The sequence below is a fragment of the Papio anubis genome, chromosome 8 (assembly GCF_008728515.1).
Source record: "Papio anubis isolate 15944 chromosome 8, Panubis1.0, whole genome shotgun sequence".
Lineage (NCBI taxonomy): Eukaryota > Metazoa > Chordata > Mammalia > Primates > Cercopithecidae > Papio > Papio anubis.
In genome coordinates this window covers 111,782,409-111,810,208 of record NC_044983.1, presented here as the reverse complement: position 1 = coordinate 111,810,208, position 27,800 = coordinate 111,782,409, and the positions used below count along the sequence as shown (strand labels likewise).

The following is a 27,800-nucleotide window of genomic DNA, read 5'->3' as shown; positions in this document are numbered from 1 at the left end:
GGGAATGTCCAGTTGCTCTGGCTGGAAAATACAGTGCTGCCGTTTTGCAGGCTTTTGGATGGGAGAAAGGAGGGAAAAGATTGTGTAATTGCAGGAAAGCAACCTGAAACTTTTTCAGTTTCATTTGTTTCCCAACAGGAAAACAAAGTGCTGAAGAAGCGTTAAAGAGAAGGGGAAGCCTCAGGCATTTTCTTTTTTTAATTTATTTATTTTTCCCGATTGAGGCACAGCTGTGGCAATATCACAATATTTCCCTGGTGTTTTCTTTGGTTCTCCTTACCTGGTGCCAACCATACACAACAAAAGTAGAAGAGAGTTGCTTGGTTGGAACAAAATCCCAGTCAAAATGCTGAGTTTTCTCCTTGCCCATTTCTGTAGCACCGGGAGCGTCTGATTTGCTTATACTTGCAAGTGACACCCCTCTTTCTTAGAGCTCCCCACCTCCACATTTTGGAGGCACAGGCTGCAGGCAAGCTTAGTCTGTAGAGTGAAATGGGGTGGAAGTGGAACCACTACCAGAGACACCAGAGACCGCATTTCTATTTTTTGCTTCCCCAGCTACGGAAATGCAGGTATGAGGAAGTAACCCTTTAAATTTTTTTTTTTTTTTTTTTTTTTTTTTCTGGAGGAGTTGTCTCATGGCTGGTTGCACATTAAAAACACCTAGGGAGCTTTAAAAAACACTGATGCCAACGTCCCACTTCAGTCCTATTAAATTAAATATCCTAAGGGTGGGAACCATGTATCCACAAGTTTTTAGAGCTCCCCAGGTGATTATAATATGAAGCCAGGGTTGAGAAGTCCAGACCCAGAACTCAGGCTCCCTAACAACCCTGTTCTCTCCTTAGGGTTGACTCTCCATCCAAACAGCTCGATGATCTCCATCCAGAGCTAAGTCTGCCTTTCAGTTTAATTCAGTTCAATTACATACAATTCAATTTAATAAATATTTATTCAACTGCCTCTCTACCTTTAATTTCTGATTGTGTATCCCATGAGAGTGGTGAGATCCTATTTCCAAAATAAGAGGGCAGAGATACTTGAATTTATCTCATTTTTTAAGAAGGATATTTTAAAAAAATTACCGTCTTAAACACAGATTGTAAATTTCTGAAAATTGTGCATTGGATTCAGATATCATTCTTTTTCTGACGCTCAAAGCTCTAAACAGATAGATGTTTGTATATGTGTAAGACATCCATCTTTTGATTTGTTCATTTGTTCAGTGCATGTTAATAAATATCACTGAGCTAAGATAACTAAGAGAGAGTACTTGACTTTTGAAGACTGCCCAGAAAAGTGGGAGACAGGATGTGTGAGCAAGAGATTAAAGTACTGTGAACTGCTGAAGCTAAAAGAGACCCGCATAAAAAGGATGTTTCTGATTTATTCAGAAGAAGCAATTGTGCAGGGCAGAGCATACAGGCTTACAGAAGGCCTGTAGAAGAGTTCTCCATGGAGTATTTCAGGCAACAGGAGGAGCACATGCAGTTTTCGAAGGTGAGAGTTAAATGTTTTGGTGAAGGCTCACAGGAAACACAAGAAGAGACAGGGAAGAAACTTGAGGGCTCGCAACTCTCTTTAGAGCATTATCTGTTGAGCCAGGGTTTCTAAATCGTTTTTGCCTCATGGCCGAGTTTCAAATTCATGAATTTGCAGCTACCTTTGGGCTTGCAGGGAATGAGAGTGCATGCTGAGTGCGGAAGGAATATAGCTGGCCTGCTTTTGGAAAGTGATGGAGAAACCTTTGAGGGGGAGCTAAGAATTTAGGCTCTAAAATTGAATTGACCTGGGATTTCATACATGAGCTGTGGAATCTTGAGCAAGTTACTCAACTTTCCCTTCCTCAACTGTAAAATGAAGATACTTCTGCTCGCCTCAAAGTGTTGTTTTGTTTTGTTTTTTAGATGAAGGTTCAATGTATTAGGTATTGTGTAAAATGCATAACAAACTACCTGAACACGGGAAGTATCCATAAAATGGAGGTCTGCAGTTGAGATACTGAGTTTTCTACCTGTAGTTTTCTTTGCGTTTTATTTGTGTTTCCCTCCATACCTGGCCTTCCCAGGAACATACCCAAAAGACCAGCACACTGACTGATGGTGAAAAGTGCATGATTTTGAATACACAATATTAAATGTATTTTAGGAAGTAACCAGGCAAATCACCATCAAGGAACAGCACAGTTCTAGAAAGTTCTCTGATAGACTCATGACATCTCTTTTATCTTCTTTTTAAAAACCCTTAGACAAATTAAATTTAACAGAATTTAATTGAGCAAAGAATGATTGACGAGTCAGGCAGCCCCTGAACCAGAATAGGTTTGGAGAGGCTCCCCGTGCTACCATACAGTCCAAGAAGATTGATGGACACAAAAAAGAAAGTGACATTCAGAAAATACATTGGTTACAGGCTTAGTGTTTTCCTTATTTGAACCTGGTTTGAACAGCTGGCCACCTTTGATTGGCCAAAACTTAGTGACTGGCACAATAGGAGGTTACAGTCTGTTTACACATCCAGTTAGGGAACGGTTAAATATGTGTGGAGAAACTTTAGACTGAACTTAAAATATGTTAGAAGGCAGCTTTAAGCCAAAGTTCATCTAACAACCTACAGGTCCATTTTGTAGTTTACTGTGTCTCTACCTTCAGAATTAAAATCACTGCCCAAATTTCCAGACTTAGTCTTTCTGTAGCATCTTCTCTGACTTCTCTATGGTTTGCTCATCATTCTTTTGATATGGTTTGGCTGTGTCCCCACCCACATCTCATCTCACTGTAGCTCCCATAATTCCCACGTGTTATGGGAGAGACCTGGTGGGAGATAATTGAATCATGGGGACGATTTCCTCCATACTGTTCTTGTGGTAGTGAATAAATCTCACAAGAGCTGATGGTTTCATAAGGGGTTTCCCCTTTCACTTGGCTCTCTCATTCTCTCTTGCCTGCTCCCATGTAACATGTGCCTTTTGCCTTCTGCCATGATTGTAAGGCCTCCCCAACCATGTGGAACTGTGAGTCCATTGAACCTCTCTTTTCTTTATAAATTACCCAGTCTCGGATATGTTTTTATGAGCAGCGTGAGAAAGGACTAATACATTCCTTTACTTTTTAAGATGTGGTGAAGACAGTGACGTTTGAGAAAGACCTTGAAGTATGCATGGAATTTCCTTACGGCAGAGAATAGGCATTCCAGGTAGTGAGATTAATAGAAATAATGGCATAGAAATATATTTAAAAGCAAAGAATAGTAGAATAGTTGTTTTTTGGAGCACAGGTCTGTGTACAGCAAAGGTAGAGAAATAAACCTCAAAATTTAGATGCAGGCTACAGTTTCTAACTTGAGAATGAAAACATGCACATCCTATATAATAAGTGACATCTCTTAGCAAACCTGGTTTTAGATTCCTTTTAAAATAATTTGATCCTGTCTTTCATTCTATTATTTTTATTTCTCTTTGTGTTTGTTTATTTATTCTCTTGTGTGTTATTAAAGACATTTGTGGTGAGGTCTCAATCTTGGCTTACGGAGAGTTCATCTGCTTCTGATGGCTGTTCTTTATCCACCTAAAGTCACAATCTGTTCTTGGGAGAACATACTTATTTGCACAATAACCAATTATGATGTGAAAAAGGGAGGATTATAATATTAGTTGGGGCATGACTAGCTGGCACAGAAGGAGTCTGACAAGTCGTGGATCCTGTTTCTGTACACGTGTCCTTAATAATAATGAAGTTTTAGAGGGTAGAGTATGCTAGAAGGGAGCAGAGTTGTTTCTGAATAGCTCATTTTCTGAGGGAGTACATATGATGTCAGCAATTAATTCAGGCCCTAAATTCTGTTTTCCTATAAAAAATCCTATTTTAGTTATGGTGTCTTTGACGCATCTGCTGGCATAAGCAGGATATATGCCACAAATAAAAATTCAAAAATATCTCTTTCTTATAGAACTTGGAAACAGAAATTCTGAGATGGGAAGAAACCTACGTATTATCCAGAAGGATCCCCAGGCCCTTTCTGATATGGAGAGCAGTGAAGTCCATGCTAAATCCAGGCACCTCTTGAGTGTAGGCCCTGGAGGAGCTTCAGAAGGGAAGACAACTCTGAAAGGAATCAGGTCAGGATTGATAACTGAGTAATTTCAAACCAATGTTAAGAGATCTTTCACCGGCAAGGCCATTTCTGGAAGAAATGTTAGACAATGCCAAAAGCTGAGTAAGAATGAAAAACACATTCCCAACCCCAATAATGAGAGTGAAAGCTTTAGTAGTAGGATACTGGTAACAGAGCGTAGAAGGTTGACTACCACGCATCACAAGTTGTATTCACAAACCATCCTATTCTCTGATAAACTTTCCCAGTTTCACAATTGGGAAATTATTCTGGCAACTTTACCTAACAGAAGGACAAATGGATTCTATTTAGAACCTAGAGGTCTCTTTAAATAATGAGATAGATTTCGAATGACAGATTATTTGAGCTCAGAGGGACTTGATTGCTTGTTGAGGCAAACGTCTTCATTTTATTGAGGAAATTGATGTCTAGCGATCAATTGATGCCCAGCCTCTGGAAAAATTTTGGTCTTGAGAGGGCTTTATCCATGTTATTTTAATGCCCAGCACTCTCTTCATACATAATCCCAAGTGTGTCCTAAAACTTTGCTGGGCCAGTCCCAAGGTAGGTGTAAGGAGGAGTATGTTATATGACTGCTGTGGAAAATCTGACATGTCCTATAAACTACTGAGAGGAGCAAGTAGCCAAAAATCACAAAGAGAGTCCAAATAGTGGTGTGGCCAATTCAGTCTAGTTTTCTGGTCAGCTTTAAGATCTGGGGGAACAAAAATAGGGACTTGTTTGGAAATATAGGATGAAGAATCTCCTCAAAATCAGAGCAAGGATACTCTTCCAAGTCAATGTGGCAGGAATGAGGGGAAGGGGCCCAGGTGCCCAGGAAATGAGGCTGCCACAAACAAAAGTTAGGGAAGCAGGTCCCGGGCCAGCCAGCTGCTATGAAAGGCAGGTGGTGATTGTGGTGACTGATGGTGATGGCAGGAGAACTTTAGAGAAAACGTAAATACCTGGGAAGTTCAGGAAGAAGGGGACAGAGCCATTTGGGAGTGGGAAGATTATCAGAGGTTATCAGAAGCTTCCTCTGATAATGCTGACAAAGCATTGAAAACTGCAGCCCTTGGCTCATGCTCCCCACTGAGATGTGAACTTGAATGTGAACTCCCCGGTTGTACATAAGATATGAACTTGCTGATGGGAGATGAACCCAGTGATTTCTTACTGATTCCAGGGGAGGAAAAAAATCAGAAATCAGATCACTACATCTCAGAATTTATTTTATAGAGTAACCCAAACAGTGTTCATAAATAACTTCTGTTCAGTGGAGGCACACACAGGGAGGAAGTACAGAGCTGGAAGATTTTTTTTTTCTCTCTGTTAAATAATGGCATTTTAAAAATTTGCATCTTGATCTCCATCCTAAGAACAGACAGGAAAAAAAGTATCTTCAGGCATCTACCTATCAAAAAATTTATCATAGAATATGATGATTGACAGGTCCTCAGCAGAAAATATTAGAAACAAAGAACCAGAGTTCTGGAACCTTGGTTTAGGAAGATGCTATCTACTTAAAATCTAAACTCTACACAGTAGAAGAGAGACTGAGAATTCTGAACAGTTGGCGTTATTGGCAACAAAGGGAGGCAGTAGCGTATGAAGTGCGACAAGCAAGGAATGTAGATAAAAATGAGGGGTAGAAGATGGTCAACAGGCAGCAGGCACAAAGGAGGTAAAGGGAGACCTGACCTGGCTGAGGCAGCTGCCTCTGCTTCATGCTAAGAGATCACTGAATACTTTATGAAGGCTAATTTTAAGATAAAACATAACTACACTCTATTATTTCTCTAAAGTATTTGTTAGTATGATTAAACACACATACATAGATGATATTTGATGGATTAACAAATAACAGCTTATTTCTTACACAGGGTCATTTTCTTTTTTTCTTTTCTTTTTTTTTTTTTTTTTGAGACCGAGTTTCGCTCTTGTTGCCCAGGCTGGAATACAATCACACCATCTCCGGCTCACCACAACCTCCGCCTCCCGGGTTCAAGTGATTCTCCTGCCTCAGCCTCCCGAGTAGCTGGGATTATAGGCATGTGCCACCACACTCAGCTAATTTTGTATTTTTAGTAGAGAAGGGGTTTCCCCATGTTGGTCAGAGTGGTCTCGAACTCCCAACCTCAGGTGATCCACCCGCCTCGGCCTCCCAAACTGCTGGGATTACAGGCGTGAGCCACCACGCCCGGCACACGGTCATTTTTAAATCCCTTTGGTGAATACTTTCGATTGTCTCTACATGCAACCCTGCATTATGAGAACCCCCTGGGCAAAGGTCTATTAGGGACATCTTTGGAAACAGGTGGATCTGACTTGTCCTCGTCATCCAGATGCAGCTTCCCACTGTGGGCTGACTGAGGAAGCTGCCTTCTTACTGAAGATGAGCTTGAAAAAGATCAAGGACATGAACAAAACAAAACAAAACGAAACGAAACAAAAAACTTGCAATTACACTCTTCTACCACTAGATGCTATACACGTATAAGCAAGATAAAAGTCCTCCGCCATTTCTTTTCCTCATCAGTGACCTCAGTGATGAATGGGCAAGTTAACATATCCAGAATTCAATTACAAATGTTACTAGGAAAGATAAGCAAATGTGAAAATGGATAACTGTCAGTACTGATTAAGATAATAACTCTAATAACAAATTTATTGAACATGTATTGTTTAAGACAGGGGTCATTAAACTACTGCCTGTGGGCCAAATTCAGCTCACCGCCTGTTTTTTGTAAATAAAGTTTTATTGGAATACAGCCACACTCATTTATCTGTGGCTGATTTCGCTCTACAGTGACAGAGGTGAGCAGTTAAGACACAGACTGTATGAAGTGCAAACTTAACTTATTTTTATCTGGTCCTTTATAAAAAAAAGTTTTCTAATGCCTGGTCTAAGCATATAGGCCATACTAACTCAATTAATTCTTGCAACTTTATGGCTATGGGTATGTATTATTATTATTTGTTTTACAGATAAAGAAATTGATTAAGAACACATGATACATTCTGGCACATGCATTAAATGACCATTGTAGACATGTATGACAAGTGCTGTAACTATTGATATAGGACATGTTTGATACTCGTGGGCTTGTGTAACCAAGATGAATGAAAGCTGGCTTCCAAGTGAGTGGTAGGGGACCCAGAAAAATGAAGTTAAAATTATTCAAGGCCAGGCTGGCTTTCTGTATAACCCACAGATAGAAGTGTGGCTGGGATGGAGCAGCTGCCTGTGAACCCTTGCTCCTAAAGTGACACATTCAGAATATAATATGAGGAACTATTTTGATACACTAATTCGTAAAGCTGAGGATGGAAACTTTTAAAATTGTGATTGAAACATCAGCAGTCAGGTGGAGGACACAGAGAAGGCAGTCAAAAGTAGGCTTCTTTTTAATGTCTTGGTTTTCCCCAATTGAAGGGGGCTTTTGCTCCTCCAGTGTTAGAGCCTGGGCATACCTGGACCCTTAGAATATCTCCTGGGAAGGCAGAAGTTCAGTGTGGGGTTGGGGAGTAGGTAGTATTCCGATTTAGACTACTGAAGAATATATTTAGGGATGTCCTTATCATTTGAAGGGATGTATTTCCCCATGGTTTATAATGAGCAGTGTCATACTAGGATTGTCCTTGTCAGCTGCTCATTCCACATGTGTGATTCTGGTCTTTTTTCTTCTTCTTTTTTTACTGAAGGGTTTGGGTAACTAATTGCGTCGGAGTCACACATTGTAAGGAGGAGAGGGGAGAATCAGAAATGGGGTCTAATCAGCCGACTTAATCCTTTATCCCATATAATGAGATGGAGCCATATTGCCTAGGCCTTCCAAGAGTTTTCCTCATGGACACTTTTCCTGGCTCCTACTCCCTCTTTCTTTCTCTCAGGGTGACTCTTCTACTAAATTCTTCCGTGTTTTGATGCCCTCTTTCCCTGGGACATTCCGCCATCTGTACAGACTAAAGCAGATCTGGTAGACTGTACCTTGCACTCAGTCCTCGACTCTACAATAGAGGAGGTGCCAATGTTTGATGTCTCCCTGAGGTGAGGCAGGGAGTGTAGGTAGGGGTCAGGGTGAGCAGGCAGGAAAAAGAAACTCTGGGACCTTGAAGAATGGATGGGTTTTCTTTTCCAGGGGCTCCAGTTCCTTTTTTTTTTTTTTCTTTGTGGAGTCTGAGTGTCACCCTGTCGTCCAAGCTGGAGTGCAGCGGCTCGATTCCAGCTCACTGGCACCTCTGCCTCCCAGCTTCAAATGATTCTCCTGCCTCAGCCTCCTGAGTATCTGGGATTACAGGCATGCACCACCACGACCAGCTAATTTTGTATATTTAATATAGACGAGGTTTCACCATGCTAGCCAGGTTGATCTCGAACTCCTGACCTCTGGTGATCCGCTCACCTCAGTCTCCCAAAGTGTTGGGATTACAGGGGTGAGCCACCATGCCCGGCCTTCGGTTCCTTCTTAAAGAATGTGAAATAAACCCAGCTTCCGATAATCATATATATATATATATATATATAATTTTTTTTTTCTAAAAATCATCCTATCTGGTGTTACATGAAAAATGTATATTCCTCCTAATAACATAGCTTGAAACTTTTCCTTGGCCAGGGGGACTGGAGGAGGGGTGGTTAAAATAATAATTCTAGCCTCTATACCAATGGAGCATTTGCCCTGAGTTTCATTAGAGAATGATAGCAAGTGAACACATTCACGACAGTGATATTTTAGGAAAACGAATCTGGAACTAAGTATAGAATGAATTAGAGAGGAAAGATATAAAATAGAGAAAAAATAGAGGTGCGTGCAAAGATATGTGCATATTACTTTCTTTCACTAAACCCCCCATGTGAAATGATCAAATTTTAAATCTCATTGCTATTACCACAGCTGTAGTTGGAAATAGCTGACCATGAATCAATCATTGCAACAGTAATTGTAACCAGAAATAGGAAATGTTTCATAAAAAGTCTATTTGTATCACTTCTGACTACGTGGCTATGTATTGCTGTGCCCAGTTTGGAATGTTCTACAAATGTGGCATAATGAAAAAAAAAAAAAAAAAAAATCATCAGAAAAAGTAGATTCTCTGTTTGCTTCATTCATAATCTTTTTCTGATTGGTTTGAGGAGTAGCTTATTTAATAAATATTATTTCTTTTTCTTCTTGCCATCTTCACCTCTGTATCTGAGGGAACTCCCTTTACTACTGCCCCTGCTGACCTTCCTCTTCTTCTCCCTCCACTTTCTGCCCCTCCCCCCTCTCACTCCTCCTCCTCCTCCTTTCTGTCCCTTCTCTTCCCCCTCCTCCCTCCTCCTCCTGCTTCTTCTATTAAATGAGAGCCAGCTAATAAGAAACAGCCAAATCGGAGTTATCAAAGCAGGTTTTCTTCAATTCTTCATTCTTTATTCCGCCCCTGGTACTTGGTAGATATGTTTAACTAGAAGGGCTTGCTTTCACAATCTCTGTGTTATTGGGTGGAGAAATGAGGGCTGGAGTCCATCTCTGGTTACGTCAAGGGGTGTCAAATTTGGCCTGCTCTTCTCACTTCCTGTTGACTCCAAGAGAAAGGCTGCAGTTGGCGTCTCACAGTAAAAAACATGAAGCTCTGAGACCAGTCTGAATTACTAATCACTACATGTCCTGTTCAGTCTAACCACTTTCCAAGCGATTAAATAAACCAGCCAGGTCGGTGACTCAGCTTCCGAGGGGAGAGCCAGCACTCCCGGCTGATCCGCACATCCCTGGTTTCAATTCCCAAGGTTTGATCCAGGGCTGTCGAGGCAGGATGATTTCCCCCTTGGAACTTGTCCCGCCTTGGACAGAAAGATGGACATGGATGATGAAGTGTATAGTCTAGTGGAGAAGGGCCACCTCACCATGAGTCTTTTGAGGGAAAGGATTGCAAAAATGTCATCTTTCATCAGTTACTGTCACTCTTTGGAACCAGTCACAAGTAGCTGGGTGTGGTGGGGTGAAGCTGTCTGAAGTTTGAAAGGAGAAAATATATTGAGTAGGAAACATTAACTTTTTCCTTTTTTGGCTTAACTGTCAGTAGATACAGTATTCCCTTGTTTATTTCAGTAACTACAGAAGGTTCTTGAAGATGTCACAATTTTAGAGTAGTCTGTTTGCCCATCTTTCTAAGTGACTGGCTGAACTTTGCTGCTTTCCCTAAGCTTAATGTCCAGTTTCCATCAACAAGGCAGCATGTAGTCAGTGGTGCGAGTGTCGGGGTCACGTGGGAATGTAATTCCAGGAACTCCCAGTTTTGTATGCAAATTAGATTAAGCTGCACGCAGCCAGGGCTCCCAGGGCAAATAATTCCCATTACCACCTCTTTTCTTACATTATCTCTTGTGGGAATAAAGAAATCACTTTCAATTTATTTCAGCTACTGCCTTGTTATAAAAAGTACATTATGGGCCGGGCACAGTGGCTCAAGCCTGTATCTTGCACGTTGGGAGGCAGAGGCGGGTGGATCACCTGAGGTCAGGAGTTTGAGACCAGCCTGGCCAACATGGTAAAACCCTGTCTCTACTAAAAATACAAAACATTAGCCTGGCGTGGTGGCGTGCGCCTACAATCCCTGCTACTCGGGAGGCTGAAGCAGGAGAATCACTTGAACCCAGGAGGCGGAGGTTGCAGTGAGCTGAGATTGTGCCATTGCACTCCAGCCTGGGCAACAAGAATGAAACTCTGTCTCAAAGAAAAAAAAAAGAAAAAAGTACATTATATGCCTCAGTTTGTCTACTTGGCTTAAGAAAACTCTGTACCAAGTAACCTTTTAAATTCTTTTTTTTTTTTTTTTTTTTTTTTTTTTTTTTTTGTGAGGCGGAGTCTCGCTCTGTCGCCCAGGCTGGAGTGCAGTGGCCGGATCTCAGCTCACTGCAAGCTCCGCCTCCCGGGTTCCCGCCATTCTCCTGCCTCAGCCTCCCGAGTAGCTGGGACTACAGGCGCCGCCACCACGCCCGGCTAATTTTTTTTTGTATTTTTAGTAGAGACGGGGTTTCATTGTGTTAGCCAGGATGGTCTCGATCTCCTGACCTCGTGATCCGCCCGTCTCGGCCTCCCAAAGTGCTGGGATTACAGGCTTGAGCCACCGCGCCCGGCCTTAAATTCTTAAAAAGAGATTTTGAGATCCTTAAGAAGAAAACAGTGTATGGAAATCAAAGTCCTATCCTCTCAGAAAAAAGTTGAGTCTTTTGAATGGCTGGTGCCACCACATCCTTCAGGCGGTTTTCATACTTGTCATGAAACTTTTAGTCATTTCTCTTATTCCCTTTGTTTTGATTAGCTAATACATGATAACTTGACAGCACTCAAATTGAAAGCTTGAGGAAGTGGGGTGACAGGGAGGGAAAAAGCCCTTCAGCCAGCAATTCTTTCTTTTTATTTTATTTTTAAAAGCATGAATATTTCTCTAGCATGGGGACTGAAGGTGAACTTGAAGAACTTGAATCTCTGAACGTTGCCATTGCAGCGTTATCTGAAAAGAATGTGTGAGCTCCTGCACACCGGATAGCAAACATGCAAATCACTCCTTTCCCAGGACACTTGAGTGTCGCTGCTCCATCCACGCAGATGTGCTGTGGGCCTTGCAAATAGCATCTGTTTGTTCTATTTATGGGGGGAAAAGGCATGTATTTGTGAGCTCAGCATGAGCACAACTTTCCTTTTGGATCTTTTATTTCAGTTTTTTTTTTTTTTTTTTTTTTGTAAATTTTGCATTTGGAACCAAAAATTTTTAGAACAGTTATTCTAGATGCCATCTAATTCCCTCCTCTGTTCATTCCTTACCCACTCCCCTGCCTGCAAATTTCAGAGTTGAAATGAAGCGTGGAGAGATGAAGTGACTCGCACAAGCATATATATCATTCATTCTTTCTTTCATTCATCACTTATTGATTTTCTTAGCTATTAACTGTCTATTGATTGAGGACCTACTATGTTCCAGGCCCTGAGCAAAAGCACCACTGTTCCTGCCCTCATGTGTTTTATAGTTTACAGGGGGAAATACACGTTAATAAAAAGAATCACACACAAATATGCAACTGCATCTGTGACAATTACTACATGTTGCTTTAAGAGCTTAAAATAGGCACGTTTGAGCTGGTCAGAGAGGTCACAGAGAATTTCCTTGAGGAAATGATGCTTAAATAGTGATCCGAAGAATGAATAAGATCTCACAAGGCGTAAGAGTGAAGTGAGCAGGAAAGAGCTAAGGCTGAGAGGTGAGTCAGAGCTGCACACTGTAGCAACTTGTAGCTCATTCTGAAGCTTTGTTTTAGAGGTGAAGGCAAATGCATGCAGTGAACAATGGGAGGAGGGCAAGGGTGGATGAGGAAGATATTGAAGGCTGTAATAGCGGTCCAGGCAACAGATGATGAAAACTTGGTCTAAGGTAGTAGTGATGAAAGAGCTAGAAAGGAGTGGATATATTCAAGAGATATTTAGAATGTAACAGTCACGCTCACGCCTGTAATCCCAGCGCTCTGGGAGGCCGAGGCCGGTGGATCATGAGGTTAGGAGATTGAGACCATCCTGGCCAACATAGTGAAACCCCATCTCTACTAAAAATACAAAAAAAAATTAGCTGGGCATGGTGGTGCGTGTCTGTAGTCCCAACTACTCAGGAGGCTGAGGAAGGAGTATCACTTGAACCCAGGAGGCAGAGGTTGCAGTGAGCCGAAATCATGCCACTGCACTCCAGCCTGATGATAGAGGTGAGAATCTATCAAAAAAAAAAAAAAAAAAAAAAAAAGTCACAGGATATGGGGAATAGAAGACTTAAGTGGAACCAATGATGACCCCTAGGTTTCTGGGCAGGGAATAAAGATGAATAGTGGTGCCCAGAAAGTGAGGAGAAGGGGAAGATGATAAATTTACTTCAGGAAGTGTTGAAGTGAGATGGTAGGATATAGGTTGAATAGATTGGTCTGCCCTCAAAGGCAAGGTCTCGGCTGGAGATAACATACTTGTGAATGAATTGCATATAGTTTCGATAGCTGATGTGATTTATTCATCTTCAGCGCCTAGTATCACATCTCTGTATGCAGAATAATTCAAGTAGTCTTGGACAAGAGGCTAAGTGAATTGTCAAACAGCTTATTCTATATGGCAAGTACTTGAGGGGCATATGCGAGGCAGATTCAAGTCCTTCGCAGATGAATTAAGGAGTTGTGTGATTTGAAGATACCTCTGTGCCCAAATGGTTTTCTTTTTCCCCTTGACCTGCAGGAGGGCCTAAATTTGCTGGAAGTTATGTTATTCTTTAACTAGTTCTCATTTTACTTGGCTTAGAATGATAAAATTTGAGTGTTTGAAGGGAATGTAAAAGTTTTCTACCCCAAACTTCCTCATTCAAAATCTGAGTCTGCTTCACACAATTTCTAGACTTATAACCTTAACTTAAACATGTCTGTGATTGGGAATCCAATATTTGGCAATGAAGTGCAGACTTTTCATTCTGTTCCCCAAATTCTTTTTTATTTTGGATTTTCCCACCTGGGATAACACGGAATAGTTCTCCTTTCTCTTCCACAGAGTAGACCCTCAACTAGTGTTACCCCGTAAATCAATCACTACTCTCAGCTAAGCTGCCACAGAGGTGAGTGAGTTACATTCAACAGTCATTGAAGTCACTGAAGCCCTTGCAAATACATCATCTTACTTAGATGTCACAACACACTTTGAAGTGAGTATTATTATTCCATAAAGAGATGAGGAAAACTTAATCTCTGAGTTAAATGACTCAATGAATGACAGGTCACACGAGTAAGGAACAGAGCCAGGATCTGAATCCAGTTATTCTGACTGTTAGCCCAGAGTCCTACCCAAGATGCCTTGATAATCTGGGTTAGGGCTCGGTACTGACTTCTAAAGGTAACACATTAGTAGGGACCAGTGGAAATCAGCAGAAGGCATGGGGGTGGGGAGCTCACCCTGCTGCTCTCCATTGGCTGAATGATGCCTGCCACCTTGACTTGCTCAGCAAATGTTTATTAAAAAATAGTTACAGATGTTCAGACTATTTTTGATTTTGAACAGCTGGAGGCTGGGCATAAACTCTTCAGTTCTCCATTTTCTCCACTGCGTCCTTTGGCCCTATGCATTTGTCTATGGGCACAGCCCTGGAAAGCACTTGTGCCTATAACCTTGTATCCCTTTAGGAATGGGATAGAACTCTAACCTTCAATTTTTTTCCAGATTTCACACCCTATTAGTTCAAAAAACCTGAGCACGTATCCCAAATATATTTATATGTGTATGCATAGGTTAAATACAAATATTAATGTAATCAAATATATCTTCATTTAAAAATACATTAAATATAAGTTTAAAGGAATATAGAACCATAAATGAACATCTTACTATTTTCTTCTTATTATCCCAACAAATTATCTTCATGAGCTTCCACTGGAGGGATCACTGAGATGGAGTAGGGGAACAGGGGCAGGAGAGGAGCCTGGTATGATAGGCCATGGCTAGTTAGAAGACCACACCCAGAGATCATAAGGAAACAGAGTAGATGTGCTAATGGCAAGCTTTCCTCTCTGGGTTGCCCAGCATCAGCCCTGTTCAGAGGAATGCACGATGCTAAGATCTCTCTGGAGGCTCAGAGAGTGAAGGGCTCATTGCTTTGGTCTGTGTTGTATGTCCTTGGTTTTAATTGCCACTTGTGCCCTGAGCTATGTGGTAATAGCACTAATAGCTAACATTTGTTGACTGCTTACTATGTGCCACTGTGCTGAGAGATTTACGGACATTACCTCATTGTCCTTATTATAATCCTGCGAAGTACTGTTATCCTCACTTTACAAAAGGGAAGGCGGGGCGCGGTGGCTTACGCCTATAATCCCAGCACTTTGGGAGCCCAAGGCAGGCAGATCACCTGAGATCAGGAGTTTGAGACCAGCCTGGCCGACATAGAGTGAAACCTCGTCTCTACTAAAAATATACAAAAAATTAGCAGGGCATAGTGGTGCACGCCTGTATTCCCAGCTACTTGGGAAGCTGAGGCAGGAGAATCGCTTGAATCCAGGAGGCAGAGGTTGTAGTGAGCCAAGATCGCGCCACTGCACTCCAGCCTGGGCAACAGGGTGAGATCCCATCTATGTCTCCAAAAAAAAAAAAAAAAAAAAAGGAAAACGAGGTGTAGAAAGCTGTGATTTACCTACGAGTGTAGGGCTAGTTAGTGACAGAGCTGGGATTTGAACCCAAGTCTATTCTCTACCAAATCACTCATTCTTAACTGCTGTGCTATACTGACAATAGGATTAGTGGTTAGATTCCTGGTAGTGATCTGGATGGATTCCATCAATAGATGTAATAGAGATGGGAAGAATCACTAGCCCCACAGACCAAAAGGTTAGGCTTACATCAGGTGTGGATAAATGAGAGGAAACAGCCAGGTTTATAGAAATACAGATGTGCCAGTGCAATTAAAAATAAACCTTTTCAACCAAGTCTGAGTTCTTCTTTATTTCTAGCTCACTGGGCTTTTGTCATAATCCGTAGCTCTAGGTAGCAAATGCATCCCAAATACTTTTTCGAATAAGACTGTCAGAGGCTGTAGTTGTTGTCTAGGGCACATGAGTTCTATTTCAGGCTGCACATAGATCAACCTTACGTTTAAGTGTTTGAAAAATAAGAGAGAGAGAGAGAGAGAGAGAGAGAAAGAGAGAGAGATATCCAGGAATTCAGGAGTTCTCATTATCTGATAGAGTGATTCAAACCGTTGGAGTCAGACAGATCTGGGGTCGAACTCTGATTTTGCTATGTATTCACTGTAAGAAATTTAGTGAGTTATCTAAGCTCTTCAAGCCATAATTCCTTCATGTTTAAAGTGAAGATAATGATACCTGCTTCAAAGTGGTGTTAGGATATAATGATATGCTATACATAGAGTGCTTTGCATAGCACTTGACACATAGTAAATACTTAAAGATTCATACCAATCATTGTTCTCTTTGACCCTCCCTTCTCTAAGAAGAGGCACAGATTGATTATCTGTGGCATAAGCCCATGTCCTCTGCTGTGTGGGTTACCTCCTATACGTCCTATTTGAAAATGTTGAAAGTGAGAATGAACTTTCTTCTGAATCTCCTCAATATCTTGCTACCACAGAAAAAGAAATCTCTTTCCACAAAAGAGAAGCAAGAACTGGAGCCACTGAAAGTTTATGGACTGGAGAAGGCAGCTCCGAGAAGAAGAAAAGAATTCTGGTGATCAGCGGCACCCTTCTGAGGGGGCCCAGATGCAGGCCAGATGCTTAGAATCTGTAGAGACTCAGGCTCAATAACTGTCATGCCATGACTTTCATCCATGTGGGCATGAAGAATAGTGACTGATCTCACTGAGATTATTAAGAGTGACTCAAGGTTCTGGAAACAGGGTTGTAGGAGGCTGACACTCAAGGGGTGGTCTTGACAATCCTCCCAGTTGAGCAAGAGTTTCTGTAGATGACAGCTCTGCTCTAGTGATGGATATCTACTTCACATGCCCTGCCCCACACCACCCTAGAAGGGAGCTGGCGAAAAACACTGGAGATACTTCAGTGGAAAGTGATTTGAGATGTCTGCCAATGCAGAGATCTAGCAATGTAATTTTATTGTTAGTAAAGTTGATTTCTATGGGATCATCACAATGGTGATTATGCCTGTCACTTTCTGTTAGGTTAAGCCTGTGTGAACTCTCTTCTAGCTGGAACTTCACTGTAATGCATCTACCTTCCACTCCACATTTTGATAAGCATGTTTTGTTCTAAGTTTTTAAGGATGGTGGAAGTTTCTCTTGTTATGATTGGCATGAGTAGAGGCTCATTAGTATAACTTAAAATAAGAGGTAAAGGCAAGAGCTGAACTCTGGACAGAAAATGCACAACATTGATTGTTGACTCTTCTCTGCCTTCTGTTTCACCCATTCTCTTCTCCATTTAGTTCCTTCCACTGTGGTCAGGGTGATAGTTCAGCCTTCATACCCATTACGTTAATTTCCTGTTGCTGTGGTAACAAGACCACAAACTCAGTGGCTTAAGACAACACACATTTCTCCCCTCAGTTCTGTAAGTCAGAAGTCTGAGAGGGGTCTCAGTGGGCTAACATCAAAGTGATTCAGGGCAGAGTTCCTTTCTGGAGGCTCTAGAAGAGAATTCGTCTCCTTGGCCTTTCCAGTTTCCAGAGGCTGTGCACATTCTTTGACCTGTTGTAATCTCCTCCTTCATCTTCAGACCAACAATGTTGCATCTTTCTGACCATTCTTCCACAGTCACATCCCTTTCTGACCACGACTGGGAAAGGATCTCTGTTTTTTTTTTTTGTTTTTTTTTTTTTTTTTTTTTTTTTTTGAGACGGAGTCTCTCTCTGTTGCCCAGGCTGGAGTACAGTGGCCGGATCTCAGCTCACTGCAAGCTCCGCCTCCCGAGTTTACACAGGATCTCTGTTTTTAAGAACCCACATGATTAGAATGAGTCCATCCGGATCATCTAAGATAATCTCCATACCTAGAGATCCGTAATTTAACCACATTTGCAATGCGACTTTTGTCATGTATGGTGACATATTCACAGGTTCCTGGGATTAGGATGTGGATCTCTTTGGGAGCCATTATTCTGCCCACCACACCTACTATCCTGCTCTAGGCCCACATCTCTTCCCTGGACAGCTGCTACTGACTCCTAAAGCGTTTCTTTTTGTGCTCCTGATTGTGCCCTCTTCACCTTTTATTATTTCTCCTCTCATTCACTCTGATACAACCACTCTTGCCTCCTTGTTGTTATGGAACACACCAATTACACTCCTGCCCCAGGGCCTTTGCACTTGCTGTTCTCTCTGCCTGCCTCACTTTTTACCCAGTTGTCTTCATGACTGCCACCCTCAGGGTGGTTCAAATATCACCTCTACAGGGTGTGGTTTCCTTAACAATTTACACAAATGAGTATCCTCTCCTCCTCACTTCCATCAGTCTAGTCCTTTGTCTCATGTTTCTATTGACATAGGATAAAAGATATGTATATACGCATGTACATATTGTCTCTTTTCCTTAAGTCTTTATTTCACTTTCATCATTTTGAAAGATAGGCTCATTAACTGTAAAAATCTAGGTTGCCAGGTTTTGTTTTTTTTTTCAACATTGCGTTATCTTCAGGATAGCATTGTTTCTCATGAGAAGTCTGCTATTATTCTTAGTTTTCTTCCTCTTCATGTAATTGATACTGTTATGATTTTCTCTTTGTCATTGGTTTTCAGAGATTTAATTATCCTTTGCCTTGATGTGGCTTTCTTTGTGTTTCTTTTGTTTGGTGGTCATTCAGCTTCTTGTGTGTGTATGGTTTTATGATTTTTGTCAAATTTAGAAAAACATTTCTTGAAATATTAGTGCCTCCCATTTTTCTGGGACTCCAATTACACATATGTTAGTTCACTTGATACTGTTGCATAGTTCACTGAATCTCTGTTTATGAATTCCATCTCCAGTATCTTTTCTCCTTATGTTTCATGCTATATAGTTCTATTGCTTTTTCTTATATTCACTACTTCCACATCTAATCTGCTGTCAACCACATCTAGGGACATGCTTTAAAATCTATCATATGTAGCAGTATTTTTTGAATCTCAGATGTTGTTCTTTTAATTTCTGTAAGTTTAATTGGTATCCTTTTACTTCATCCTAATTATACTTAGACTTTTCTCTACTTTCTTAAACATATAAAGTATATTTATATAGCTGGTTAGTGTCCTTATCTACTAATTCTATTTTCTGTGTCATTCTGGGTCTGTTTCTGTTGATTGGCATTTCTCCATGTGGGCCATGTTTTCCTGTCTCTTTGCATGCCTGGTAATTTTTGATTTGATGTAGATATTGTGTATTTCATATTGATTGCTAAGTTTTTTATTCTTTTAAATAATTTTGGCTCCCTCTCCTCCCCTTTTTTAGGATTCCTTTACTCATTGACAGTTTTGTTAAGGGAAATCTAGAGCACCTTTAAGTTTAGGGTTAATTTGGCCACACTCCTGGGGCAATATTCTTCTGAGGACACTGTTTAATGTCCTGTGCGTTAGGAGTTCCTCTATTCCGGCTGATGAGGACAGCAACTCTTCATCATCCTATGTTTTCCCTGGAGATTGTTCTGCTAGCTCTTTTCCAGTGATTCTTTCTTTGGCCTTGGCAGTTTTCTCACATGCATGTGATAATTAATAGTTAGCAAAAAGCTTCAGGGGACCCTTCTGCAAATATCCAGAACTTTATCACGTTGAAGCTTTCTCCTCTGCCCCAGAGTTTTTTCCACCTTGGGCTTTCTCAACTCGGAGACATGGGTGAGTTTTGCTTGGGTTCCTCCTCCCACTGCTGTGGTCTGAAAAATGCTCTCCAGGTATTAGGCTAGGTCACTTATAGGGCTCAACTTATTTCCCTTCTCTCAAGATTACTATTCTGCATTGCCATTGTCCAAGTTTTGAAAACTGTAGTTCCATAGTATGTTGTCCAGCTTTTTAGTTGTTGAAGGTGAGAAGTTAAATCTGTCCCCTATTAATCCTTTTTGCGTGGGAGTAGAACTTCTCAGCTTCCTGGCTCTGTGCTCTGCTTCTGATGCTGCCTCTGGCCCTTCCAAGATCTACCGGTCTTCCCAATCTTTCTCTAGGTGTTAGAATTTAAATTTTCTGCCTAGATTCTGACTTAGTTCACTCTTCTGACCCTTTATCTCTGATCAGCTCAGCTGAGGGGTCCAAGCACGCGTTCTGCCTTCTGAATTTTCACCCCACCTCAGCAAGCACTGGTTCCTTTGCTGGGGGTGGAAGTCAGACAATTACCTATTTAAAAATCTGTAATAATTTGATAGGTGAAAAAAAAAACTTTTGATTTTTATTTTTATGGTTATTTGTGAGGCTGTTTATATGTCTTCTTTCATGAGTAGACACTCTCCATTTTCAATTTTCTATTCACTCTGTCCCAGAGGCGCCACACTGGAAACTTTAGCTCCTACTGTAGTTTGGATAGATTTATGGGACAATTGATTATGCCAAAATTCCAGTGCTCTCTCTTCATCAAATGGGGATCTCCATACAATTGAAGGACTTTTCTGCTCTGAAGTCTTCTTAGAGAGGTTTTTGCTTAGTTTGAAATATTTAATGCTAGTAAAAAGACATTAATTATTGATTTTTCTTCCCATCATTTTACCACTTAAGATCAAATATCAGGAACAATGCATAATTGCTGAACTTGATTACTTTTAGTTAATTTTGGTTCTGAAAGTATATTGGCAACTATATCTAAATCAAGGAGAGATGAAAATATATCAAGTAATGCATTTCACAAATTAAAAAGACTGATAAATGAAGCATCTGTTTTTAATGTCTTCGAGGAAGAACTGATGGATGAACCAAGGACAACTGAGAACTTTGCTAACTGTGGTTTCACAATTAAAGCACTGGCCTACATTTGATCTTAGAGGTTTTAGTGGATTTATTGGTGTAGAGCAAATCAGTGGATCACCATTGCTCAGAGCTGCTCTTCATTGTACTATTCACAAACATTATCATCAATATAATGACTGTTTTTAATTTACTATCATATAGGGCCGATCACTAACTTCTTTTTTTGGTATATGATGATTTGAACTCCTGGAAGATTCTGATCATATCTACAACACACACTTTGACAATCTTCTCAGTAAGTCCAGGAGATAATATTTTCCTCTTCTAATGTCTCTACAAAATGAAGTTATTTGCTGAGATAACAATGGGGTAATGTAATCTTTCTAGCTTGGATGCTGGCTTCATATCAGTGTCCAGATTTGGTAACTTGTAAATTCCTCCATCTGCATAACTGAGCACAGTTCCCTAGCAATGCCTAGTTTTTGTTGATATTTTACGTGTTGGATTTTCTTGGAGGGAGGGGAAGAGGGCAAGGTGTCAATATAATAAATACCTTTTTTTGCCCTTCCAATTAGAAGGTTGGTTCCAGTAGTAAGACAGAGATCAATGGATTGTGTCAGCTTTATTACTGATAAAGTAATGAAGCATGTGACATTCATTTCTTGGCCAAAGGAATTTGCTGATATTTCAACTCTGAATAGACAGACTTTACATCCACTGCCCCTTCAGTCTCTTACATAGCAGGAATAATGTAGGTCTTCTCCAGATGGGAGCACCTTACATTCGGTCAGGGGGGCAGTTAGGAAGAGAGGAAATAAAAAAGGGCCAAGAAAAGCATGCTCTGTGTCTTCTCCCAAATTCAACAACCACATCAGCCACTCTCCCTATGACATGGGGAAAGAGAACAGGAGAGAGTCCAGCTGAATCTTAACACATGGTTACTTCAACAGTGGGCATTGCGTTTCCTCTAACAGTGAGCATGGTGATCTTTTGAGAGTCAGTTTGTCAACAACAACTGTGCCACCTGAGAGTTTTGCCTGTTCTTTCCTTTAAAGGAAGCAGTGTAATTAATGTTTATTGGGTCATTAGAAGACCTGAGTCCTAATACCAGGGGTGCTAATTATTAGTGGCTATTTAGCCCTCCTAGCCTTAGTTTCTTTATCTATGAAAAAGTGGTAATACTACCTGCCCATCTTATCTCACTGATATGAAAATTCGGTAAGATAACACATATGAAAGTGCTTTATGAAAAATGTCAGTTATTCTAAAAATGTTTCCAGTAGCTAGTCACTGCTAAATGACAAAAATCTGGAGAATTCTTGGAGAGTATGATAATAATGTGAATAGTAACAGCTACCCTTTATGTATTCCTATTCATGTCAGGCCACTGTGCTGGAGGCTTTACATGTTCTTTCTTCATATTCTCTTAACATGTATTGTTTTTAAGTGCCTTTTCTATTTTCTCTGTCAATTCTCTATAATAATGATAACCACTGCAAGTTATTTTTATCCTCAGTTTACAACTTGTGAGGGCCACTAAATTTCTCTTCAAGTGTAAGTTTTTCACTTCAATCCTTTGCAAAACGTTGCAAGAGTTTCCTGCTTTTGCTTCTTGGAAAAGGAAATCATAAGAACCCCAGACCTTCGAAACAAGAGAAAAGGAGGACAGAATCTTAAAGACATTTCTTCATGAGGGCCTCCACTGAAAACAAAAGTGCACAGGCAAAGGGTAAAGGGTGTACAAAGTGGGCTCAGGAGAGAGAAGTTAGGTCTTGTGTGTCAGCGTATGCTCAGTAAGAGCAAGGAAACCCTTTCGTCCCATCTGGCTGATTTGCTGTTTCTTTTGCCCCCTCTCCTCAAGGCTTGCATGGGCCATGGTCCTGGGCCTTGCACACTGAAGGCAGAGGAGTGTGCAGCCTCCTGCCATCCCCAGTGATGGACAGCTCTCTTGCTTCACTTCTCTGCTCTATTCTGCCCCTCACCCATGCCCTGGTCACTTCCCAGAACTTGGCTCCAGGTTACACTGCAAGGAAGGGCAGGATGACCTCCTCCTTCTTCTTCATTGTGCTTGGGGGAATTAAACACAGTAACTCACTTCATTCCAGCTTTGCCTCATTAAGAGGTCTCTATGGATTAATTCCCAAGAGATCGAATCTCCTTACTTTACTGTGGCAAAGTGAAATTAGTGTAAAGTAACAAGGAACCAGATTAATGTGACCCCAGGAAATAATCCATAAAAAACGTATGAGGCCTTTAGCAGGCTGTAAATTGGATTTCAGACGGGCAAGGGGAGGGGGAAGAATCATGTTAAAAACAATCGGTTTGTAATGAATAGGGCTAATATTTTTGCACTTCAAAATAGAAGAAAACACAATAAATAACTCAGAGAACCCAATGCCAATATTTTCTAACATGTGTAAATAATTGAAACTGCGATTATAATCCTAACTGAATTTTTCTTGCTTTATGTTTGCTGGGAAGTGTATTGTTCATTAAGCATCATAGAACTCTAAATCAAAGGAACAAAAGAAGGGGAAGGCAAAAGAAAGAGGTAGAAAAGAAAAATATGTTGTCTGGGGTGATCTGTTGTCCAGCTTAGTCTATAGTGAGAAGAGTCAGTGGGCTTGGTCCCTTTGCTACAAAGCGGCTGGCTGTTGCAAAGATATATTCATTCACAGGCTGTGGCGGTTGTAGCAGAGCATGAAAAAGCAAATGAACAACTCATTAGGTCCACGTTGTGCTCTTCTGCAGTGAAGAAACTAGCTTGTGAAAGAGGAAAAATGTTTTAGATGTTGATAGCATACCCCCCCTTTTTTTCTTTCGAGCAGTGTCAGGAATAGACAAGTGACAGGCACTCAATAGTTTTAGCCAGCTGTCCTGTGTCATCAAGTTAAGAAAGGATGAGAGGATGCCACATTAGTCTTGCTATGTTGCATGTCCTGAGACCTTTGGGTTTGCATACCTTATTTTATCCCTTTGTCTTCCTGGAGCCTGTTCTTACAGCTTGGTTATGTGCTGCCTTTGGAGCCAGAGGAAAGGATGTGGCAAACAGAAGGTTGGCGAACTGGGTTGGCTATGAGGAAACCAGGCCCATTTTAAGGAAGATACAGATGGCCTGAGATCAGGGAAACACTATAGAGGGTTGGAAGTCTAGAGGTCACCCAGATGAAAAGCAGAGTTCAAAGGATTTGCCATGTAGGCTCCTTGAAACCTGGATAAGCTACAAAAAGGAGCTGTGGATGCCATCTGTGGATCCAACAGGAGTCTCGGTAGGGGATGGGAGGTGGGTTTCTGGGGACTAAAGGGACTGAAAAGCTCAAGTCCATCTGCCCAGCCCTACCTGCCTGGGCAGTCTTTTTAGGTTGAATGGGAGCTTGTATCTTTCCTAGATTAGTATGTATGTTTAATACCATCCCAATTCTTGATGAAACTCAAGAAAGCATCTCTGAAATTATCTGGAACAATAAACAAGTGAAAATAGCTTTAGGTAATTGTGGAAAATAAGATCAATGAGAGGTACTTATCCTGTAGGTTACTGAAACATATTATAAAACTATAATAAGTAAAGCAATGTGGTATTTGGGCAGGTAGACAAAAAATAGACCATAACGAAATGTTCAAATCGATATAGAACATGTGAAAATTTATATGTGGTAGAGGAGATAACCCTAATGATATAAAGACAATGACTTAATTAATGTGTTATTGGGGGAAAACTGCTTTGTCATTTAGAAAATAAGTTAATTGAGATTCTTAGCACTTATCATATAGCAAAATTCCCAGAAAGTGTGTGTGTGTGTGTGTGTGTGTGTGTGTGTGTGTGTGTGTGTGTGTGTTGAGGACTGAATTATGTCCTCATCTACAACCATACCACCCTGAACGTGCCCGGTCTTGTCTGAATTATGTCCTCCAAAAAGTATGACTTTGTTACATCAGCCCTAGGAAACTAACATTATGTATATTTACATAGATGTATATATGTAATTTTAATAGCTTTTAAAATCATTCATGTGAATTTATTTTTTTAATTGAAAAATAAAAATTATATGTCTATATAGTGTACATGTTTGATGTACACATTTTGGAATGGCAAAATCAAATTAACCAACATGTGCATTATCCCATTTAGATTTTTTTATGTGTGATGAGAACACATAAAATCCATTCTTTTGGCTGTTTTCAAGTACAGTTATCCCTCAGTATCTGTGAGAGGTTGGTTCCAGGACCCCCTGCAGATATCACAATCTGCAAATGCTCAAGTCCTTTGTATAAAATGGTGTAGTATTTGCATACAACCTGTGCACATCCTCATACTTTATTATAACTAATCATCTCAAGATTACTTATAATACCTAATACAATATAAATGCCATGTAAATAGTTATCTTGTATTTTAAAAAATTGGTATTTTTTAATTGTTGCTTTTTTTTTATTGTTTTCTTCTTCCAAATATTTTTGATCCACAGTTGGTTGAATCTGCAGGTGCAAAACCTGTGGACACAGAAGGCCAATGTGTACAATACATTCTTATTAACTATATCACTGTGTCACATAATGGACCTCTTGAGCTCCTGTGTAACTGAAATGTTCATATCCTTAATTTTTATAGTTTTCAATTTGGACAGGGGTAGCTAATTAGATGAAGAAGCTTGAGAGGCAAGTTGCCTTAACAAGTAATAAAAATTTCATAAAGCTGCGGTGGTTCAAATGAAAAAAACTGATAGATCATTAGAGGACAGAATGCTAAGTTTAATGTATACAAAGCATAGGGGAGGTGAGTGGGATGTGAGCAGGCAACTTGACTTTTCTCCATGGAGACCTCTTCATGGTCTGCTTAGGTTTCCTCAGAACATGCTTTTTGAGTTCTGGAGAGAGTATCCTAAGAGAACAAGGTGAATGTGAGTGGCATAGCATGAGCTAGCCTCAGAAGTCATATAATGTCACTTCTGACATACTCGATTGGTCAGCTAGTCACAAAGACCTGCCCAGGTTCAAGGGGAGGGGACATAGACTTCCATCTTGCTGGAAAAATGGCAAATTTCTTGGAAAACACGTGCAGTGGAAGATGTTGCTACTGTCATAGGAAAATAGCCTGCCATACTTGCGACTTGAGAAATCCTAACTCTCTCCATATGGAAATTGCATTGGCTCTAATTGACTCGGCTCCCTTGCTTAGCTTGGTTTTTACATTTGCATCTGTCTCTTTGCCCTCACCTTTGCTTCCTTATTATTATTTTGGGGCAAAATTTCTGGACATTGAAGACAATATTATTTTGTGAGTTCTTTTGGGAAAATATTTGAACTTGATCTCCCTCAGGGTTAAAGCAATTGTGGAATTAGTCTCAAGCATAACAAATGTAAAACACAAAGAATACTGGATAGTTTTAGGTGATACAAATTTGAGGAATTGTAAAAGGAATCGTGAGCATGTCACATATCCACGCATGCAGTTTTCTTGATGTCTGTAGCTGTGGAATGGTCACAAGAATCTTGAGCTCTCTCCACATTGTGTTGGCGTTCAAGACAAATTCCACTTCACAAAACCTAAATCATAGCCATGTTAAGTTCTTGGACTGGAAATGCTGTATTGTCAGTTTTATGTCTTTAGCTTTGAGATTTTGTTTTGTTTACCTTTCTTTTAACAGGATTCTGTTTTCCTCCTTCTACCCCACTTTCTCCATCCAGCCAACTATAGCCTTGCTATATCCTGGGGTCTTAGATAATGTAGAAGAGTAAAATCTAAGTCTGGCTTACAGAATCTGAAGAAACTCTTCTGATTTCAAAACTCAATCCTGTGCCATGGAAATCAGATATACCATATCATATCTCAACTTAAGTGCAAAGGAGCAAACTTTGGCAAAACTTTATGTAAAGGAAGAACTTTCTCCTCTTCTCTCTCCATATCATAGCAACTACATCTTGTAGACACACAGCTGCTGTTATCAGAAATCAACTTGTGAAAGTGACCTTTACCCATAGATGAAGTTCTGATGGTTTCATCCAAATGATTTTATGGCCTGTGAAGCAGTCATTTGGATCAAGGTTAGCAAATTCTTGGTATCAGAGATGCTGCTGAGGACTCCACGTACCGATACCAGTAAATAATGTCAACACAATGAAGGTGGTGTTGGTTGATACGGTCTGGATCCGTGTCCCCACCCAAATTGCATGTTGAATTATAATCTCCAATATTGGAGGTAGGGCCTGGTGGGAGATAACTGGATCATGGAGTTGGATTTCCCTCTTGCTGTTCTCATGATAGTGAGCGAGTTCTCATGAGATCTGGTTGTTTAAAAGTGTGTAGTACCTCCCACTCACCTTCCTTCTCCTGTGGCCATGGAAGACGTGCCTGCTTCACCTTCCACCATGACTGTGTTTCCTGAGGCCTCCTCAGAAACTGAGCAGATGCAACCATAATTCCTGTACAGCCTACAGAACCTTGAGCTAATTCAACCTTTTCTTTTTCAATTACCTAGTCTCAGGTAATTCTTTACAGCTGTGCAAGAATGGACTAATACATTGGTATAGAATTTCAGCTCTACTTATCTAAGCTCCATTCAAAAAGAAATAAAAATAAAAGGATAACAGCATTTTAGTTAATGAAAGGGGAGAGGCAAGCATAGCTAGGTGGATGCTACGCACACTATCTCAGGCTTAACGTACTTCCTGCACATATAGATGATCAACACAGATTTGCTGAATAACAAGATAAAGGAAGGAAAGAAGGGATTTGGATTATGCTAAACAATAAAGCTAGAAAAATTATGATATAGAATAATGGATTCCTTAGCATTGAGATATTGTTATATCATGCAATGAAGTATTCAATATTACTGTATTGTGTATTTCATTAGTAGTTATGGGTTTTTGTCTATTAGGTCATGGCATTTTTCAGGGAGGGCCAGTTTGAAATCCTTTGCTTTTGATTCATTACATACTCATAGGTCAATGAGTTCTATAAAGACTACAAGTTTTGTTTGTAATGTCTCCTAATAATGCTTCTTTTTGGTGTAATGGCATCTGGATAACCTTTTAGATTTTGTTCTTTGCTTCTGATGCCTCTCAATGGTTGATTTCAGAGAGTCTTAACACACACTTTGAGATAAAGTGAGGGAAGCTGTTAAGATTGTATTCCAACTTGTTCTAAACAGAGGGTGTGGAAATGCAATTGTGAGAATAACAGATATGATGAAAAAATCCTGTACAGTGCTTTCCCAGGGCACTTGGGACACTTTGAAGATATTAATTAATGCTTGTTAAAGTCCTATGGGGTAGGAAAGGGGTAAGTATTATTAACTTGTTTTAT

The 27,800-nt window shown here is 40.4% G+C and overlaps 1 long non-coding RNA gene across 2 annotated transcripts in view; it reads left to right on the top strand.

Annotated features, from left to right (window-relative positions):
- The window catches only part of LOC110744005, a 236,694-nt gene that overhangs the window by 20,281 nt on the left and 188,613 nt on the right, over positions 1 to 27,800 (top strand). Inside the window, exon 2 of one of the 2 annotated variants that reach the window (XR_002523952.2) lies at positions 3,949 to 5,797. This is a non-coding gene — a long non-coding RNA (uncharacterized LOC110744005). Of the gene's footprint in view, positions 1 to 3,038; positions 5,798 to 27,800 lie in introns of those variants that run through there. The other variant, XR_002523950.2, reaches the window with a different exon arrangement.